This window comes from Culex pipiens, chromosome 2 (assembly GCF_016801865.2).
Source record: "Culex pipiens pallens isolate TS chromosome 2, TS_CPP_V2, whole genome shotgun sequence".
In the NCBI taxonomy this organism is placed as follows: domain Eukaryota; kingdom Metazoa; phylum Arthropoda; class Insecta; order Diptera; family Culicidae; genus Culex; species Culex pipiens.
The window spans coordinates 128,214,323-128,222,695 of NC_068938.1; positions in this window are offsets into that span (position 1 = coordinate 128,214,323).

Here is an 8,373-nt window from a genome sequence, read left to right on the forward strand (position 1 = left end):
AAATTACACGAGTGTATAGAAAATTGTAGCCAAATCTCCAGACTTGAAGGTAGGGATGCAAATTTTGCCTATTTTTCAAATATAATTAATTTTTTTTAAGTTGTGCAAAAAAAATTACAAATCTCATAAAATAATAAAACTTGAATTTTGAGTGAATATCTAAACTAGACATCAGAGCGCAACTTTAAGTGTGATGGCTACAGGAACTAAAATTCTGGTGCTTTGCACTCTGTAAACCGGGGTGTTCTGCTGCTGCTACTTCTTCTGCCTGGTAGAACCATGGAAAACTTTTTAACAAAGTGTAATCATGCTTTTGGGAATTTCCTCCAGCAGCAGCTTGGCTCGGAACACCCTCACCTACATGACGGGGTGTAAACATTTCACGACACGTCTTGGAAGGAAAAGTTACGAAACCCTACTGTCCACACTAGCAGAACACACACTTTATTGATGTGGATTATGGTCAGTGGAAAGAAATTTGCATGGTGTTAACCATATTAAGAGTAATTTGAAAATAATTCGTGGAAGTTAAACGAAACAATGTTGAAATGAAATGAAATGAAATGGTAGAAATGAAACTTTCCACGTAAGAAAAACATTGCAAAAAGCAACAAATGCTCGAATGCCGATGTTCGATTGATAAAATTCATAGTGAAAGTGAAGCAAACATGAAAAAACAGATGTTCCCTACATAACCAACATAGCGTCGAATGTTGAAGTGACGATTATTCAGCAACTATGCATACGGTTTTCATAGTTTCGCATACGGTTTTCAGTGTCGAAAAATCAAAATAAAAAATAAAACTTATCATTTATCACTTTATCATTTTTTTCACTGTGTGTGTATCTATGAAAAAAACATCGATAAAATTATCGTCGATAAAATTAAAAACATAGTATTTTTGCAAAAATACTCAAATTTTCATAATTGGCAATATGTAAATCAAACTAAGTAAAATATTGTATCCTTTTTTGCGAGTATTGTTTTTGCAAATATTGAAATTTTCACAAAATGCCGTATTTTTCAAAAAATACACAAATTTTCAAAATATGCAAAATACTAAAATAAAAATGCAAAATGGGTATCAAACAGAGGGAAAATTTGAATGTGTTTTCACTTTATTAAAGTTTTTTTTAAATACCAAAATTTTCTCAAAATAATTCGAATTCGAATCGAATTGTGTATGCTTCATACGTGGCAGTGCGTGGCCGAATGGTTACGCTGTCCGCTTTGTAAGCGGATGATTCTGGGTTCGAATCCCATCTGCTCCAACCTTCCAGCGGATGAGGAAGTAAAATTTCGGTCCCGGCCTTGGTTGTTAGGCCGTTAAGGCATTCCAGGTGTAGGAGTCGTCTCCATGCCACACCCAAAACTGGCAGCGCTAGTCCGAGAGAATGATGGTCTCGAGTCGAGAGAATAGTGGTACCATTCACGGACGCAGAGAACACAGCTCGAAATGGGCGATAGAACTATTCTCTCGAGGTTCATTTGCAAAAAAAGTTCATCCGTCAAACAAAAAACCAAAAGTGTCGACAACGGGAATAGAACCAGAGACCTTTGTTAAACCAATCCAATGACTTAGCTGCCTCGGCCACCACAGCTTGGTGACCAAGGAGAAGTCAGAAGTCGATGTATGGCACTTGTTGGAGATTTATTGATTCAACTAACGAATGAACTCATTTGTTATGATGGTGTGAGTTGGTACCCCAAGAAACCGCGGGACACTAAAACGAGACATTAATTCAACTCTATATCAAAATATAGAATAAGCTAATTAGAGTCACATAACTCTATATCTTTTTGTAAAGTGAGATTAAAGCCAAAAGTGGCGACGTTAACAGTTGATATACAGTAACTTTGAAATGTTGATATAGAGTTATGCTCTAAAACAACAAGAAAATACTACTTAACCGACGTTTTTGGCGTGAAGATAAAAATATACATTTCGACTTCACACTCCTTTCTCTTTTTTCTATCTCTCTCTCTCGTGTTGATATTTTTTGCTGCAATGCTCCACTTTGAAGATTTGAACTATGGTTGTTTATGAATAATCCAAGATGTTGTTCGGCGTCAACCATCTCCCCTGTCGAAACATATGTTTGAGGGGAGATTAAAATCGAAGTGTTTCCCATGCACCAAATAAGCAACTCTGTTTTTTTTTTTATATTTTTGCGTGATGCCGCTTGGATATTCAAATACAGTTAAACACATCATGAGTTTTCTGAGCACCTTTTTTTATTTTTCGAATATACAAAACACCAAATTGTTCACTAAAGAAGGATTGTTATTCCTTAATCATAATTCAATCACTAGAAATAAAACACTTTCGAACACTCTCACATATTCCGTGGTGCTGCTTCCGTTGACGTCCTTTGGAGTGTTTCAATTTCTGCTGGCCAAGACTCCAATCTCCACAATTTCCCTTGAAATTAACACTCAGACCCTGCAGAAGTATGTTTTTCAATGATTACTTAAAAAATCATGCTTATAAATCAAAATTTACATACCAAAAAGCGCCAAAAAGTAGCTCTTCATAATTTTCCTCAATGTTTACGCTGGAATGCTTTATGACACTTATTGCTGCCATTAAAGTTGATATAGTGGTTTGAAACATTTAAAGAAATGTCAAAGTTTCGAAGCATTTCAGAAGTTGATTTAATGTTATGATACATTAAAAGAGAACTCTATAGTAACATTAAAAGCTTACTATTAAAGTATTGGAACACTTTTGTGTCATTTTTATGAAGCTCTAAATAGATGTTCTATATGTTAATATACAGTAAGCTATAATGTTTCATCACAATAATGTTTCGAAACATTTACAAAGATTATATAAAGTGACACAGCATTGGAAATGCTAAGTTAGGGTGAATATAGAGGTTTGATTTAGTGCTTGTGGTTACTTGGGACCATTATTCTATCGATTTTGGCACTGAGCCCTCAATAAATTTTGAGAGAACGATTATCTCGACTCTGAATTTTGGGTGTAGGTTCGAGTAGAAACTTGCAATAGAGACCACAAAAGACCCGGGGGTCGTTAATGTGGATGGTTTGATTTTTGATTTTGATGCTTCATACGAACAATTTTCTACTAAAACCGGAAATGAATTCTATTAATATTTTTTTATTTAACTCAAGCTTTGTGTGCGCCTTCCCTATGACCAAATAAGCTATTTTGTGTCATTGGTTCGCCCATAGAAGTCTCCATACAATTTTGGCTGCTGTCCACACAAAAATGGTACCGTAATCTGGGGTGAATCGGGACTACAGTCTGAATAGGGACAGCAGTGTTTAGAGCACTTAAAGCTTTTAAATTTGGAAATGGATGGACACATTTTGTTGGTCTGAGTCTGTTCCAACCGAAACCAACCAGAAAAATCAAAATATTGTGCTCCAACCTGGTTAAAACTGCTGTCTCAATTCGCCCCATGTGGCCCGATTGACCCCAGTTTACGGTACGTAAATGTTCAAACAGCTGTAGCTTTTGTGTGAATTTTCCGATCATTTTCCGATGTGTCTTTTTTCCACAAAAACTCAATTTCCCAAAATACGTATTTTTTTAGTTTAGAGATTTTTTGATGTTTTAGAAGACAAATATCCGCAACTTTTGAGCCATAGAGAAACATGGTCAAAAAATCTGCCGCCGAGTTATGATTTTTTGAAAAAAAATAGTAATTTTTGGAAAGAATCGAAATTTTATGCAAAAACAAATTTGTTGTTTTTTTTTTAATGCAAATTAAATTTGCAACCGAAAAGCCCCTTCTGTTTTTGAACATGCGTAAAAAGAGGTGTTTTTTCAATAATTTGCAGCCTGAAACGGTGATGAGATAGAAATTTGGTGTCAAAGGGACTTTTATGTAAAATTAGACGCCCGATTTGATGGCGTACTCAGAATTCCGAAAAAAAAACGTATTTTTCATCGAAAAAAACACAATTTTTTTTTAATTCTCCCATTTTTCGTTACTCGACTGTAAAAAAATTTGGAACATGTCATTTTATGGGAAATTTAATGTACTTTTCGAATCTACATTGACCCAGAATGGTCATATTTTTATTTATTTTTTCATTTTTAAATTTCGTGTTTTTTTCTAACTTTGTAGGGTTATTTCTTAGAGTGTAACAATGTTCTACAAAGTTGTAGAGCAGACAATTACAAAAATTTTGATATGTATACATAAGGGGTTTGCTTATAAACATCACGAGTTATCGCGATTTTACGAAAAAAAAGTTTTGAAAAAGTTACTTTTTGCGTTTCTCTTTGTTTCGTCGTCCGTGTCTGTCGCGGGTGACCATGAACGGCCATGATCGATGACAACAATCTTTTTCAAAACTTTTTTTCGTAAAATCGCTATAACTCGTGATGCTCTACAATTTTATACAACATTGTTACACTCTAAAAAATAAACCTGCAAATTTAGAAAAAACACGAAATTTTAAAATGATATTTTTTGTTCTAAATGAAAAAAATGACCCTTCTGGGTCAATGTAGATTAAGTACATTAAATTTCCCATAAAATGACATGTTCCAAATTTGTTTACAGTCGAGTAACGGAAAATGGGAGAATTTTTAAAACTTTTTTTGTGTTTTTTTCGATGAAAAATACGTTTTTTCGGAATTCTGAGTACGCCATCAAATCGGGCGTTTAATTTTACGTAAAAGTCCCTTTGACACAAAATTTCTATCTCATCACCGTTTCAGGCTGCAAATTATTGAAAAATACCTCTTTTTACGCATGTTCAAAAATGGAAGGGGTCGTACCGCCCCTCCGTCAAGAGATATCAAAAAACGAACCTCGGATTCGTGATCCGGGACAAAACCCAAGTAACATTTTTTTCCAGGAGTTCTACAAGAGCTCTTCAAGATAGCTACAGCATAGCAGTTTGGACCGCGGTAGGATAAAACTCTCTTCAAGTACTCTTCCAAACTCCTGAAGAAGTTTTGAAGAGAATTTTATCCTACCGCGGTCCAAACTGCTATGCTGTAGCTATCTTGAAGAGCTCTTGTAGAACTCCTGGAAAAAAATGTTACTTGGGAAGTTACCCCTTAGGACAAAGTTTCACGCAAATCAAAGAGGGGTCAGGGCAACTGCTGTGTGAGTTGGCGGAGAATTACCCCGATATCTTAGCAACTATTTTCAATGTAAAAACATGAAACATTCGTGAAATTTTCCGCTGTTTTCGAAAAAAATATTTTGAATTTTTTTAAATCCAGACGAACATTTTAAAAGGGCCAAACATTGAATATTACGCCCAATTAAAATGTTAATCTTGAATTAATTGTTTTAAAAACATTTATTCAAAAAGATCGGAAAATTCACGAATGTTTCATATTTTAACATTGAACATCTAACCATTGATTGCTGAGATATCGACATTAGAAAAAGGTGGGCTGTTTGGGTGAGACTTAGAAAACATCAATTTTCGTGTTTCTTTTTGTTTAAGCCGCTGTATCTCAGCAACCAGAGGTCCAATCTTCAATGTCTCTTAGACAATTTTATAGCAAACCGAACTTTTCAAATAAGATACATATTTTCAAAAATGGTCACTCATGGTCACTTTTTTTGACAAAGAACTTTGTCCTAAGGTTTCTATACGGGGTGTCAATCCAAAGATTTCGCGAAGCGAAAACGTTACGTGACGAATTCCCCTCTCGGCAAATTTCCCCTCTTTTTGGTGCACGCTGGTTGGTTGAACAAACGTTTCCCAATCAGTCAATATAGAGACGTGAGATTGATGTATCTAAAATCACCCCCACTCTACCTCATAATTTTCGGATCGTCGACGCGGCAAAAAGCGAATAAGGAGATGTAGGAGAATGGGTGCAAAAAGGCGGGGCATACGTCCCCTAACTAAATCAACAAAACTCGGTTCGGTCGGTCCCGAAAATTCAGTCTGTTGCTGGCCGTCGACGAGAACACATCAGGAGCAGATGGCCTGGTGGCCCGTTTGCAGACGGCCTGGAGGCCCGAGAGCAGATAGCCTGGAGGCATGGACACGCCAAGAAATGCCAGCCGGCATGAGCGGGAATTGGAATTGGCCACCACTTGGAGTGGCCGGAGTCCCCGGCGGGTGTTCCGATAGGGGGACTTTTCCCGAACCATAAGATTTGGGGCAATATGGGTATCAAACTTTAAGGTTTTTGATACTGGATATGAAATTTGACATTTCGGCAGTAGTGGCCACAATCCGGAGTGGCCGGAGGCCCCGCGGATGTTCCGATGGGGGGACATTTGCCGAACCATAAGTGTTGGGGCAATATGGGTATCAAACTTTAGGGTTTTTGATACTGGACATGAAATTTGACATTTCGGCAGTAGTGGCCACCACCTGGAGTGGCCGGAGGACCCGGGGATGTTCCGATGGGGGGACATTTGCCGAACCATAAGAGTTGGGGCAATATGGGTATCAAACTTTAGGGTTTTTGATACTGGACATGAAATTTGACATTTCGGCAGTAGTGGCCACAATACGGACTGGCCGAAGGCCCCGCGGATGTTCCGATGGGGGGACATTTGCCGAACCATAAGAGTTGGGACAATATGGGTATCAAACTTTAAGGTTTTTGATACTGGATATGAAATTTGACATTTCGGCAGTAGTGGCCACCACCTGGAGTGGCCGGAGGCCCCGGGGATGTTCCGATAGGGGGACATCTGCCGAACCATAAGAGTTGGGGCAATATGGGTATCAAACTTTATGGTTTTTGATACTGAACATGAAATTTGAAATTTCGCAAGTAGTGGCCACCACCTGGAGTGGCCGGAGGCCCCGGGGATGTTCCGATGGGGGGACATTTGCCGAACCATAAGAGTTGGGGCAATATGGGTATCAAACTTTAGGGTTTTTGATACTGGATATGAAATTTGACATTTCGGCAGTAGTGGCCACAATACGGACTGGCCGAAGGCCCCGCGGATGTTCCGATGAGGGGACATTTGCCGAACCATAAGAGTTGGGGCAATATGGGTATCAAACTTTAGGGTTTTTGATACTGGACATGAAATTTGACATTTTGGCAGTAGTGGCCACCACCTGGAGGGGCCGGAGGCCCCGGGGATGTTCCGATGGGGGGACATTTGCCGAACCATAAGAGTTGGGGCAATATGGGTATCAAACTTTAGGGTTTTTGATACTGGATATGAAATTTGACATTTCGGCAGTAGTGGCCACAATCCGGAGTGGCCGGATGCCCCGCGGATGTTCCGATGGGGGGACATTTGCAGAACCATAAGAGTTGGGGCAATATGGGTATCAAACTTTAGGGTTTTTGATACTGGACATGAAATTTGACATTTCGGCAGTAGTGGCCACCACCTGGAGTGGCCGGAGGCCCCGGGGATGTTCCGATGGGGGGACATTTGCCGAACCATAAGAGTTGGGGCAATATGGGTATCAAACTTTAGGGTTTTTGATACTGGACATGAAATTTGACATTTTGGCAGTAGTGGCCACCACCTGGAGGGGCCGGAGGCCCCGGGGATGTTCCGATGGGGGGACATTTGCCGAACCATAAGAGTTGGGGCAATATGGGTATCAAACTTTAGGGATTTTGATACTGGATATGAAATTTGACATTTCGGCAGTAGTGGCCACAATCCGGAGTGGCCGGAGGCCCCGCGGATGTTCCGATGGGGGGACATTTGCCGAACCATAAGAGTTGGGGCAATATGGGTATCAAACTTTAGGGTTTTTGATACTGGACATGAAATTTGACATTTTGGCAGTAGTGGCCACCACCTGGAGTGGCCGGAGGCCCCGGGGATGTTCCGATGGGGGGACATTTGCCGAACCATAAGAGTTGGGGAAATATGGGTATCAAACTTTAGGGTTTTTGATACTGGATATGAAATTTGACATTTCGGCAGTAGTGGCCACAATCCGGAGTGGCCGGAGGCCCCACGGATGTTCCGATGGGGGGACATTTGCCGAACCATAAGAGTTGGGGCAATATGGGTATCAAACTTTAGGGTTTTTGATACTGGACATGAAATTTGACATTTTGGCAGTAGTGGCCACCACCTGGAGTGGCCGGAGGCCCCGGGGATGTTCCGATGGGGGGACATTTGCGGAACCATAAGAGTTGGGGCAATATGGGTATCAAACTTTAGGGTTTTTGATACTGGATATGAAATTTGACATTTCGGCAGTAGTGGCCACAATCCGGAATGGCCGGAGGCCCCGCGGATGTTCCGATGGGGGGACATTTGCCGAAGCATAAGAGTTGGGGCAATATGGGTATCAAACTTTAGGGTTTTTGATACTGGATATGAAATTTGACATTTCGGCAGTAGTGGCCACAATCCGGAGTGGCCGGAGGCCCCGGGGATGTTCCGATAGGGGGACATTTGCTGAACCATAAGAGTTGGGGAAAA